Genomic DNA, 14,036 nt, shown 5'->3' on the forward strand with positions numbered 1-14,036 from the left:
GTAAACATTAAGTTTGTAATGCTATGAAAAGCTTCCATTTAGTTTAAATAGAACATAAATAATTTTAAATAAACCCCAAAAGTAGGATTAAAAATTTTAAAAATTTATGATCCCATGCTTCTTAAATGTTTAATTTACAAGTAATTAAGGTAGTTGATTTCAAATACAGTGGAATTATGTACTATATACCATTTAATCAAACTTACTAAATAGTGTTGCTAAAGGATCTTGAATGAAAATGGTTCCAGCTTTGGCCAGGAGATGGAGCTGTCACGTAAGATGCAGGCTTACATTTATTTATTTATTTATTTTTCAATTTAGCATGCTGCTTTCTAACAGACAGTGGGTACCATCGAGTGAGCGTCAGAACAGAAAGCTAAAGCAGAAGCAGAGAGGATGCCGTAGTCGCCCTTTTTTGTTTTTTCTTCTTCAGTGAGGATGGAGCACATATGAAATTTTACCGTCTGCTTTAGTCAAAATTCTGAAGAACTGCTGTGGAGACTATTATATTCACCACATATATGGATTCTGTGCTATGATTTACAATTCCCTTTATTTCAGGTAAGACAACATGATTCTATCTTTGATTTATTCATGAATTGTTATTTTTGTTAATGATAATTAAAATAAGGTGTGTGCTTTGTAAGCTTGGATTTAGATCTAAAAGATTGAATACCTCTAATTCTGGCTGCCCTAGATCTTTAAATCCTCCTGCACTGAAATGAGATTCAACTCTGACATGCTGTATTTTAATATTTATTTGGCTTTCTGGCCTTTAGTGCCCATCTGTGACTACATTTGTGTACCTTTTGAAGGTAAAGCTTTCAAAGTGAAGGATGGGTCTTCCACTCACAAGGGAAATACCACTCCTTAATGTGGTGAACAAATTGTAGAGATGTAATGAAGCAGATTAACATGGCAGTGGCTTTGCCAAAGCCCAGGGCTGAGCCTTGTGATAGATGCCTCAGAAGCATACCAACATTCTGAGCCCAAAGGCCTTCTGAGCAATTCCTGCTAGTAATGATGGTATGGATTATTTATGTTTTGGGTTTTTTTTTTTCAATTTTAGAAAAAAATATGTAAGCCATTTCTCCCATGAAAGATTTATGTAATGTGTTTAAGAGACTTGGAATGATAGTACAAACCCTCTCCCTCTCCCAGTGTGGATGTAATGAACAAACTAAAAGCAGATTAATTGCTGAGAAAATGGATTTTTCTTAGATTTTGGTGTATTTATGATGATAGGACTGTGGTTGTTTAAACTAGTCGATATTGTATAAGATACTCACATTTTAAATTATTTTTGGTGATGTAACGTTAGCTGTGCTAAAAGGTGGAATGACTCAGGAGCTGGAAATTGCATGCAACAGCCTTGCTTTTCTCTGCTGCTTCTTATGATTACCCCCTAAATCCTCTTTTTATTGTTATCAACTCAGTAGGAAAAAAGCAGTTTAGAAATCTTGCATTTAAGAATCATAACTGTCACTTGTATCAATTTAAAGTAAAATTTTAAAATATTTAAAAAATATGTTTGTAAGATTGTTTTTAAATATCTCTTCTGTCTCTGAGAAGAACAGTGTGTGTATGCGTCTGCGTGATGGTGGTGGTAGAGGTGGCAGGTATGGGGGTGCATCAGTATGTTTCTATCTTACTCATCATTTTGCTATAAAGAGGTAGTTGTGCTGTGTCAGAGGTTGTGAAAGCTATGGGTCATGATTTTATAGAATGGTTTGAACCACCAAAGAAAAAAATCCATTCTTCTGACATGTGAGGCCTATAAGGAGTTTGAAGTTCCACATAGTTCTATATATATGACAATTTTTAGAATCACAGATTTTTAGCATTTATTTCATCATTTAAAAAAAAAACTGTGGCTGAGAGATTTGGTTTCCCACAGCCACATGCTGAGTTGAATCAGAAGCAAGGCTAGAACACTGTTTGACAGTTTTCAATGTCTTTCATACCAGTAACACAATTTACCCCTAGTGTGGACATTTCCAAATGGCATATACCAGGTGTGCTGACATTGACTGTGTGTGTGTGTGTGTGTGTGTGTGTGTGTGTGTGTGTGTTAGTTAATTATATGAAATAGAGTTTCTTTCAAGGCACACATTGTGTTACTTCATGGCATATTGTATATAGTGCTCAATTTTCTCAAGGCTCTTGACAAAGCATCCAGGGAAACTAAAATAACTATGGAGACTCTCTGTTTCTTGATATTCTCCTTTCCCATTTGATGAAGTATATTACTCTATTCTCTACTCATAAGTGATATGAATGGTCACATTTAGCTCACATCTCTATTCTTCTTAGTTAATAAGAGTAGACTGTACGTATAGTCTATTGACCCTTATAAAACCATCATCCCATGCTCTGCCCTTCCCGTTCTGTTTTGTTTTGTTTTTTGTTTTCACTTACTAGGCACAGACTGTGTCCTACTTCTGCAATATCTTGAGAAAGGAAAGGAATTAAATAAAATGTGTCACTTACACAAACAATATTTATGGAGAACCATGCATCTACCAAGAACTGTCTATGGTAGAGGTTGAGACATAAACAAAGCCATAGAGTTTTCTTCATGGAAATGTACATGTACAGATAATAGTATACCTCAAAATCTTATAAACATCAAAATAAGAATGAAGAAAGGTTAGAAGGTGAATGGAACAGGTATATGATGAACACCCATCTTGTGTCAGGCTCACTGTGTTACATCCTGAGATTCATATAAAGCCAACAGTCACAGTTTCTGTCCATGAGGAGCTCAGAACCTAGAGAAAAAAATTTTAAGAGGATATGATAGTTAAATTAGGTCTTTATGGGTGAGTTGGTTATAAACAAATAAATGTAGAAAGTTGCTCATTCCAGGAACAGAGGGGTGAGGCAGGCAAATATAAGGCAATGGAGGCCTCTAAGGGACATCATGGTAAATAATCCAATCTGAGTGAAGCCTGAAAATGTTGTGACTAACACATACTCTCACATAAAGATGTTCTGTAAGAAGGTAAAAACAATTTTGTTAACAGTGAAAATTTTATTCCAGATATCAGATTAGAAAGAAAAGCTAAATATATGGTTGTGCATGAAGCTGTCGCAAGAGTTAGATCACACATAAATGAACATCAGCAGGGAATAAAAGTGAGGTAAAGACGACTTCAGTATTACTCTAAGATTAGGTAGAGTGAAAAGAATCTAGAAAGAATATTGATTGTGGGAAAGTAATGGAAGAGATTGGAGGAATAAGTTTCCTAGGAAGCAAAGCAAGTAAATGGACTACCAAAATAAGGATCAGAAACAATAGCAAACCCATAAAGTGTTTGATTAATAAGAGAATGGAGTCAGAGCTGATAGACTTTATTATTATTATTAGGTCATGGATAGGTTTTAAGAGGAGAGGTTTAGTAGGTTTGCAGAGACAGGAGCTTGGACTGAGGACTAAATGGGAAATTGGACACCTGAAGAGTAATTTTCAATTTTAAGATACTTGCCAGTGAAGGGAAAGATATATAATATTTTTTATCTTGAGGGGGAAGGTACTGTTGAGTAAAAATTGATTTTAGTCCGGATTAGGAAAAACTCAGCCCCTTCATAAAATAAGGATATGAAGTCAGTAGAGAGAAACTGAAGAAGAAACAAAAAATAAAATGAAGTCCTACACCAGACGAGAGAAGGAAGGTTCAAGAATGTATTTTCTTCGAGATACGAAGAAGGGGTAGGAGGTGATATAAAAGAAAGCTGATGTAACTTGCTTTTGGTGCTCTGTACTTGGAAATTAAAATCTTGTCTGTAAGATAAAATATCTCTTCTATTTAAATCAGTTGGTTCTTCAGAAAAGGCTATTTGCGGTTTGTGGACTCTCTGGAAGAAATAATTAATTCTCAGTAGCAAAACACTTTCCAATAGAGCATTTTTTAGTTTCATTAATCCATGAATCGGAAACTAATAACACTGTTTCACATTAGGCTTATTGAACATACTTCAGTTACCCATTTCTTACGGAATGACCTGTTTAAAAACAGATTCTATTTTAAACTTTCATAGAATTAGACCAATACATTATTTATTATATGTATCAAATATATTTTTTAGGTATAATTAACATACAATGTTATATTCATTTCATGTATATAACATATGACTAAAAATTCTGTACATTACTCAGTGCTCATTAGGATAAGTATAGTCACCATCTGTCTATTCAATGTTATTATAATATTATTGACTATATTCTCTATGCTGTACTTCTTTGTGCCTTTGCCAGCTTGCAGAAGTGGCCCACTTTCCTCAGCTCTTGGCCAAACACTCTGGCCTCTGATTCCATATTTACATCTTCTTTTCTCTAATTTGATTATTTCGGGCTGGTTTGCTAGCATCTGAATTAATTACTCAAGCTTGTGCCTTTTCCTCCCTGTTTCATTAGTATTTTACAAGGACATGCGTGAAGAGAAAGAGAAGAGAGTCAGTTTAAATACAAAGCCCCTTCCCTTAGGCAAACTAACCTCCTTTATGAGGCTTCCTACCATAAGTTCTTTCTCCCTCTCTATTGACAGTTCAGAATCTTGTCTTTTCTAGATCTCCTCTAGGCAATCCCTTGCACTTGCAGGCCCGGGGATAGCAATGTGAAGCTTGGAAAAAGGCACAGGTATGATGAAAAATTCCTTCCTTCACACAGAAAGGAGCCTTTGCAATCGCTGCTTTCTCCGTTCAGATTAATGTAATTCACTTTAGAATTGGTGGGACAGAAATCCACCTTCTTTTTCTAGACCTAACTTTATCCCACTGTGTGGTGAGCCTGGCGGTCAGTGAGAAGAGCCGAAGTATGTGTTTAGGTGGCAGTATGGACACAGATGACTTCGCTTCCCTCAGCACTGAGCTTGGGCAACATTGTAAAGGCAGTCCCCCCACCCCCACCCCATAGTCCTCTTCCTCCAGTCTTCTTTTGTGGAGGTCACCTCTGGATATCCTCATAACTACCTACCTCACTCAGCTTCTCAGCCTAATAAGTAATTATATCTTTATCTAGCTTCAATTCCCAGGCATTGAGAGATTAAGACAGAATTTAGCTTTTATTTGTGTTTATTTTTATTCCGTTGTTATTAAGAAATTGGAGTTACTACTAACAACTGTGGAACTTTTAATCCTTATCCATTTAGAAACTTGATGTTTATTTTTTTCATCTTTTTTTGACTAGCAGTGCAGACACTTTGGGGGGTATAGATGGGATAACTGATGATTTGAAATAGAAACCCTAAGTCAAGTTTAATTCCATTAATAACTGTTGTGCACCCCACAGGAGGGTCATAGGCAATGCTATCATATAGCAAACCTAGGTTATTACTTCTCAGCTCAGATTACTTTCACAGATTCTATATTTGGATTTGTTAAGTTCCATTGACAATTATTTATTTTATAGTGTTATAATTTTATAGTAGGTCATACAAAATACAAAGCAGGTCTTGGAATAATATCATTCAAACTTCTGCTCAAAACAAATATCCTAGAAGGTAAACAAGGTCTTCTAAAATTTCTATTGAAGAACTTCTCTAACAAATGTTGCAAATACTTTAATATCAACTCCAAACCACTTTCAGATGCTGTCATTAGAAAAAAAAAACAACACCACTTTCCTTGATTTTATCACTTTTTGCTTTATAAATTTTTAGTACATCTAATTCAGTATTCTTTAAATACTGATGATAGTTATAAACAAGTTTATATCAAAGGGAAACCCACTTGGAAAAAAGTCAAGAGATTTAATACAGGTTTTACATTTTAAAATAGTGTGGGTTTGGATTTTTCCAACAGTTACTTCCCATGTCTATTACCTGTAGAATACAAGTTTAATATGATATTCTTTAATTTTGTTTATAATAACATTAAGGTTTATGAAGAATATGGTTTGCTTATATTGGTGAATGATCTTGCTTTAGGACTCAAAAAGGAAAAGTCATAATGCCGGTGAAGGCAAATAAGATCTTTAATTATCAAAATGTAATTTCATATTATATTGATTTTAAGAAGCATTCGAATTTTATGTACATTTTGATTATAGTGATGAATACCATTAGCAACATAGTAGTGCCTATGTTGGAAAAGATGACCAGCATTAAGAACATAAAATGAAATCATACTGAATCTCAAAAGTTACTCACTTGTCTCCCTGTAATATACATACAGTAGTGTCATCTCTTCCTTATTGCATTTGGGTTTAGAGAAATTGGAGGTAGGTTGAAGCAGAGGGCAAGGTGGACTTTGCAAATCAAAGGTGTAGATTTTTCCTGGTAATATTCCACTAAACTTCTAAGTCAAGACCTTTATTTGGAAAAAAATATCATTACTAACCACACTAATAATGGAAAAACTTTTCTTTCATATAAAGGGGCTTTTGTTATTTGTGAAAATTCTGGAGAACTGGTTTAAGAATCAAGGGTATTTAAATATATTTTATTTATCAGAATGTACTGGAAGATTTTTGAGGGTAAGAATATCATAATTTTAGTTAACTTTATGTTTGTGCTTGCTAAAATATAAATTTTACTGGAATAAAATGATCTTAGGAAGCAGTAATCCTCAGGAAGCACATTGAATTGCTTGAATTATTATTAAAGTTTGGAATGATTAAATCTTGTATTGTTATCTAGGATCAGTTGGGATTATAATACACTTTCAGCAAGAGCATGTCTTGGTGGTATTAGCAGATAAGTGTGCAATTATGTGATTGTATAATTATGCCCTGTTACATGTTGTGTTGGTTGATTTGTATGGGAGAGTGACAATGAAACAAGAAAGTTCCTATTAGGCTTTGTATAAAGAATAGTGAATTGGTTGGAATATCATGAAAAGTGAGTTTATGATAAGATTATGGTAAGAGAATGCTGACACTGTCTCCCTTTTTGGAATAACCGATGTCAAAAGGTGAAATATGTAAGATATGGAGCAAGCCAACTAGAGGCCAGTTGGGTAGTATCTCTATCAACCCAGCATTGTGAGCTAGGATGTTTTTCTCCTTTTGTGTCTCAGCTGGTTAGAGCATCTCTGATGGCCCAGAAATGGCCAGATATAGGATAATGCCAGAGAAATACCCAGACTTACACTTGCTATTTCCTACATCAACAGTCCTAGAAATCTGGGGGGCCTGGTTATTTAGACAGGGTGACCATAGTGTATCATCTAAATTAAGATGTGGTTTGTTAATAATTTCTCCAGAACAAAATGTGTATATCAGGACTGTCTCAAATGAAGTGTGATATTATGGTCATCACATTTCTAACAGTTGGAAGAGAAGAAAATTTAAAAAAGTACTATGTCATGTTTTATATTTGATCAGTCTACCTAAATTAATGGTCCATGGTTTAGGTGCTTCAGTGTCAGAAAGTTAATATGTAAAATGGCCCATCAATTTAGATAAAGAACATGAAGATGAGCTGTTCAGTTATTGGCCTTGCTGAACCTACCAACTGAAATCTCTAATGACTCTTCATTGAATCCCTAGTTGTATCATCAGGAATGACATGATTTTATGAATTTTGAGCCTGATACATGCTGATAGTATCAACCTAGACTCAGCTGAAAGAAGCAGAGTATAGGAAACCCTTTTGCACTTGCTATAGCTTATTCACAGGCTTTCAGGAGAAGATCTGCATTGATGGGTTCAGCATGAGTCCTGTATCCTCAGAATCAGAGCTTCCTATATCCCTAGGAATTTCAAGGTGAAATGAGAGCTACTAAAATAAAAGTAATAATTTGCACAAAACCTATGAGAATCTTCAATTCTGTCAGTTTGGTGGGTTGAGTGAACATAGAACTCATTTGCCAACATCTAGAAACTATAAATAAAACACAATTTTAAAATGCCTTAAAAATACATGGTTAAGCTCCAAATAAGTGAAAAAGACTTTGGTAATCAGAAATAAAGTGATAACCAAAAACCTGAGTAATAAACAAGAAAGCTGACCCAGGGATCTGGGGAGTAGAAGGAGATACATAGAAAAAAGCCCAATTTCCCAGAGGGTTTAGTTTTAAAGTCTGTGCAAGTATAAGGCTGAAGTCTTGTAACATAGGGAGTTGAAATTGAGAACCCCTGAATAGAGCATAGAACCTCAAAAAGTTCTATAGTCACTGAAATGAGAATTAAAAAGTATAATCTGTTAAATCAGGACTTCAGAGAAACTTGTCTCTGTTCTGTCTTCCAGGAAAAAAAAAAAAAGTCTTTTAGAAAGAATTAAAATATATATATATATATATATATAAATTATATGCATAGGTATTACTTAAAATGCGTAAGTTAGGAAATGTTACTTGGGATCCAGTAAAGGAAGCCATTAGTACAAGACAAGAATATATTAATAGTTGAACACACTAGAGAAGAGAGAGCAATTAAAGTGCAGCCGCAGAGGGGTCAGAAATAGAAGGGAGCAGACATGAACCAAATGGGATGATTCTGGAACAGATTACTTAAAACTTCTCATATGGTTTCATTGCTGACCAAGCCTACCTGAAGCACTCAAGGCAAAAAAATGAGACTGGTCATTATTTGGGAAATATATTTCTTACTTGCTTTTACATTTTCATTTGTTTCTTTTAAAAATTCATATTGACTTCTTTTGTCATATTAGTTCAGATTCTCAGAAGAAGAGGTAAAACAGGATATTGTGGAAGAATCCTTTGTACTCAGTATTGATCCCATTCCTATCACTCCCTTCTCAGGTAACAGCTATTTGAATTTGATGCAGAGTCTTTACATTCATATGGTAAAATTTTAGTCCACATGACTTGCACACACATATAATATAAAGTACTGTTTTACATGTTTTCTTAAAATTTTATAAGTGGTATTATACTGAAAATGTCTTTTCATATTTTCTTTTTAACCTCAACATCATGTTTTTGAGAATTGATCTGTTTGATATATGGACATAAGTTTCAGTAATTTCTACTGATGTATAACTTCCGATTATAGGACTATATCACAAGTTATTTATAATTCTATAATGATGGATAGATTTTTTACTATTATAAACAATGCTGCCAGGAAAATATTTTTTTTTATCTACCTGTGAGTTTGTGTCATAGATCAAACATCCTGCTTGACAGCTTTACTCTTTTTTTTTTTTTTTAAGTAGGCTCCACACTAGGTTTGCAGCTCCAGTGCGGAGCTTGAACTCACAACCCTGAAGAGTCAGACACTTAATTGACTGAGCCACCCAGCGCGCCAACAGTTTTACTCTTTTGATTGTAGTTCACATAATTAGTCAACAGTCCAAATTTCCACCGCCAACATTATAACAGTTTTAATCTACTTTTTTTTACAGAGGGTAAACCCATTATAACATTTTGAAGTAAATGGAAAATTTTTAGTGTTCATGCGTTGAATTTATTGGGAAGACGACGGTATCTGTCAACATTTAAAAGATGCTCATCTTTTTTTTTTTTTTTAAGATTTTGTTTATTTATTTGATAGAGAGAAAGATCACAAGTAGCAGAGAGGCAGGCAGAGAGAGAGAGTAGGGAAGCAAGCTCTCCGCTCAGCAGAGAGCCCGATGCGGGGCTTGATTCCAGGACCCTGAGATCATGACCCAAGCCAAAGGCAGAAGCTTAACCCACTGAGCCACCCAGGTGCCCCAAGAAGCTTATCTTTTGATGGAACATTTTCACTTCTAGGAATCAGTCTTATAAATATGCTCAGACACGGCATTCATTACAGCATTGTTTATTAATAGTAAAAACCTGGGAATGACCTAAATATCCACTAATGGGAACAGGCTTAATCAGTTGTGATGCATCTTTATAACAAACACCATATAGATGTTAAAAATAATTTTAGGCTTCTATATACTGATACGGAGAAATGATCAAGAAATATGGTGAAGTGAAGAAAGCAGGTTTCATGACACTATGAATGGCGTTATCTCATTTGTGGGGAAAAAAAGGAAAAGCTGTTATAATTACATTTATTGATACGTATTTACAATGTTTAGAAACATTTTGGATGAATATACAGAGTCTTTAACTGGTTATTTTGGAGCTCTGGATTTGTATGGGGAGATTAGTATGTAGGATATTTAACTTATTTTTACTTTATGTTCCTTTATTCAGTTTGCATTTTTAATAGTAATCATGAATTTCTTTTGTACACTAAAAATACACATAAAATACTATCCATTACTTACTATCTGATAATATTTTTCCTTTTATGTTTAAATGTTATAACTTGTACCAAAGTATTTTTTAATGTAGATCCATGCTGCTTGGATATAGTTTAATAGTATTTATCCTAAATGAGATTTTTCTGTAGGGGTTTTATTTTGTGTGTACTTTATTCTTTCTCTCTCTCTCTTTTTAGCATCAAAAATTATTCAAACCTTGAAAGCAAACCCATGATAAAATATTGATTCAGAGTATTTGTACATTTGAATATGCATCTTCTTGGGAATTTGCACAAATACGTGATAATTGGCTTTAAGCTCACTGGCACTATCTCTAGCCTGACTCCCTTACCCAAAACCTTGGTAATTTCAGTTTGTATATAGATGATTTCAACGTACTGTCTATATTAAAACCTAAATTACCAACTTAGCTCTCTGAAAATCTTTGCCACCACGGGTGGTTTCTTTACCCTTTCTCAGGCACTCACTTGCATGGTTGTATCTTAGACATCTTCTTTGTCAATATGGTGACCTGACCATGGTCTTTACTTCATGCGGTCTGCACCACCTAGCATTGTACCTTGAACCCCAACTCAAACGATACTTTAACCCAGCCAGGACTCCAGTGCATTGATCTTACCACACTTTCACTGTCCTCACTTACTGAATGTCCTCTTTACTTTTATTAAATAGATTAAATTCCATGGCCATCCATAATAATCACCTCTTACATACACATACACACTTAACTACCCACCCTTTTTAATTATCTGGAAAAATACCCATCCTAGTCATTTCCAACTCTCCCCTACTCCATACTTGCATCCATGCAGCTAGACACAAGCACAACCTCAAGTGGGCCTTTGATACTGCCCAACAATCAGCACAGTGCCCCGAACCTCTCACTGACCCAGTTTCTGGGACTTGGATTCCACATCCTGTCTTTTCTCTTCTCCCCATTACTTCCTGCTTCATCTTCATTCTCATTTGACAACTTTGGTTCCCACACCACTAAGAAAATGGAAACAATAAGAAGAGATTTTTTTCCCCTTCAGACTTTTATCATAACTACATGTACTTCCCTACCAAGTTCCACACCTACATAATCTGACTTCCCACCTGTTACCTTAAATCAACTATCCCTGCTTCTACCTGAAATAATCCCTGTGTCTGCGCCCCAAATCTTATTTCTCTATTTCTTCTTACCTACACAAGGGCATTGCTTCAGCAGTTCTTTTCTCGCTCCTACTTCAGTAATTTTAGTTCTTTATTGTATCATCATGAAACATTTTATTATTGCTTCTATATTATAACAATGTTTTCCTTTATCAAGTACTTCTCAGTTTCTTTCCTTTTCTTTTCAAAAATACCTGCCATAAAAGTTCACTGTATTCTCTCTCTCCCTTTTTATCTCCACTCCCCCATTCCCTTTTAAATCCACTTTAGTCAGGTTTTCATTTCCACCATTTTATCAAAACAATTCTTCATGGGAATCCAGTGAACACCACACTATAAACCCAGTGGTCCATTCTCACTCTTTGTCCAACTCAATCATTCGGCAGTATAGGACATAGTGCCTAACTGAATTCCCTTGATATCCTTCTTTCCCTTGGATTCCTGGACAGCCTATAATCCTGGTTCTTCTTTTGTCTCACTTTTTTTGTCTCACTTCTTCACAGTCATTTTACTTTTTACTCTGCCTTACCAAATGTCAATATTTCGGCGTGTCCCTGGTTTAGTCTCTGATTCTCTTTTCTTCTGTATCTTCATCACTTTCTTGCAATCCCATTGCATCTCAAGGCTTTAAATCTCATAAAAATAATGATGACTTCCAAATATGTTTATCCCCAATTTTCCGCTGCACTAAAGATCTATGTGTCCAACACCTTATTTGACTTACTGGTTTGCATATTTGATAGACATCTCAAATTTAACAAACCCCTAACTAAATTTCTGACTTTCCCTCTCCCTGGCCAACCTGCTCCATCCCCAGGCTTTCCCCAATCTAACTTGTTAGGGAGGTAACTCCAGTCTTCCTGTTCCTTAGACTGAAAACTTCTAGGGTCACTTTTGAGTGTTCTCTTTCTCTCATATCCCATATCCTATTCTTTAGGGATTTCTGCTTATTTAGTATTCAGAACATATCCAGAATCAGACTGTATCCTGCCATCTCCACTGCTACCAGCCTGATCTAAGGCATCAAGTCTCTCCTGGATTTCTGCCTTAATATCATAAGTGGACTTTATTTTTCACTCCTCCTCACAATCTATTTTCAGCACAGCAGGCAGAAGTAAGATTACACCACATCTTTGCTCAAAATTCTCTAAGAGTAAATTTTCTCGGACTAAAATATATAATTTCCTTGTTGAATTTGGTCTCCATTTCATTAGTTCTCTGAACTCATCTCCAATTTCTCTTTCCCTTACTCACTTTTACTGTTTCCTGAATATTCCAGGAATGCTCACATCTTTAGAGATGGCTCATCTTCCTGGAAGGCTTTTGCCTCAGATATTTGCATGACTAACTCCCTCACCTGCTTCAAGTCTGTGCTCAAATGTCACTTCTAAATGATGCCACTCTATCCTATTTAAAATCTCATCCCTCTTTCCCAGCTCACTCTTCTGATCCTCCACACTCTGCAGTACTTTCATTTCTTTTTTGTTTCTTGCTTTACTCTTCTTTCCTTTCATTTTCTTTCCTTCCTTCCCTCCCATATTACAACTCTTATCATCTTCTAGCATATTGTATAAATTTTCTGTCTCCTCTGCCAGTAATGTGACCTCCAAGTGATCAGACATTATTATTTCTTTGGTGCATTGATGTATCACAAAAACTTAGAATAGAAGAACTAAAATAATATTTGTTTTATAAATGAATGAATTTTAAAAACTTAAAGCATATTCCTTTAAGCATGCTAAGAAGTTTTCTTAACATGTTTTCTCTCACTTTTATTGAGCTGATTCACATTTAAAAGTGCCCAGAACAGTCTGCTTAATTTTTCACTCAGTATTTCTGTCAATAACAGTGAAATGTATATTAATATTATAAAATCTGGCCTTCCAGGTAAACATATCATTAATACTGGCTAATGGCCTATTTCTAATTTATATAAAATTTAGTGTGTTTCTCTTGGGGCTTCTTTGCTTATTTGTCATTGTTCTGGATTGGGAGCTCCTCAAAGTCAGGAATTTGATCTTCAGATCTGCCTTTCAAGGACCTATCCCAGGGCTGGTACATAAGAAGTTTTTGTTTTTGTTGTTGTTGTTGTTTTCAAAATACTAATTTACCTATAGTTCTCTTTTATAGTGGAGACTTTATCTGGTTTTGATATCGTGTAATGCTGGACACATAGGATGAGTTTAGATGTTTTCCTTCTTTTTCTATTTTTTGGAATAGTTCAGAATAGGTATTAAGTCTTCTTTAAATGTTTGATAGAATTTGCCTGTGAAGCCACCTGGCCCTGGACTTTTTTGTTTTGGGAAGCTTTTTGATTATTGATTCAATTTCTTTCCTTATAATAGGTCTGTTCAAGTTTTCTATTTCTTCCTATTTCAGTTTTGCTAGTTTATATGTTTCTAGTTTAATCACTGAATGAAAATACACAAAATTTAATATCAATCCATCAATTCTGGATTGTTTATTTGAGATTAGGTTGTTTATTTTTATGGTTTTTAGGTAATTATTATGAGGGTAGATTGTTTATTTGAGATTTTTTTTTTAAATGTAGGTATTTATCACTAAAATTTCCTTCTTAGAACTACTTTTGCTGCATCCCTTAAGTTTTGGTATGCTGTATTTCCCTTTTAATTTATTTAATGATTGTTTTTGACTCATAGGTTGTTCAAAAGTCTGTTGTTTAATTTTCACATATTGAAAATTGTCCAGCTTTCA

At 34.7% G+C, this 14,036-nt stretch overlaps 1 protein-coding gene across 2 annotated transcripts in view; it reads left to right on the top strand.

Annotated features, from left to right (window-relative positions):
* The first annotated feature begins 321 nt into the window (after positions 1-321).
* LOC116597710 (sodium channel protein type 2 subunit alpha) overlaps positions 322-14,036 on the top strand; it is a 134,720-nt gene continuing 121,005 nt past the window's right edge. For both annotated transcript variants that reach the window (XM_032355807.1, XM_032355806.1), the window contains exon 1: positions 322-561. The gene's annotated coding sequence lies outside the window, so the exon portion shown is untranslated. The remainder of the gene's footprint in view (positions 562-14,036) is intronic.

This window comes from Mustela erminea, chromosome 8, assembly GCF_009829155.1.
Source record: "Mustela erminea isolate mMusErm1 chromosome 8, mMusErm1.Pri, whole genome shotgun sequence".
Taxonomy (NCBI): domain Eukaryota; kingdom Metazoa; phylum Chordata; class Mammalia; order Carnivora; family Mustelidae; genus Mustela; species Mustela erminea.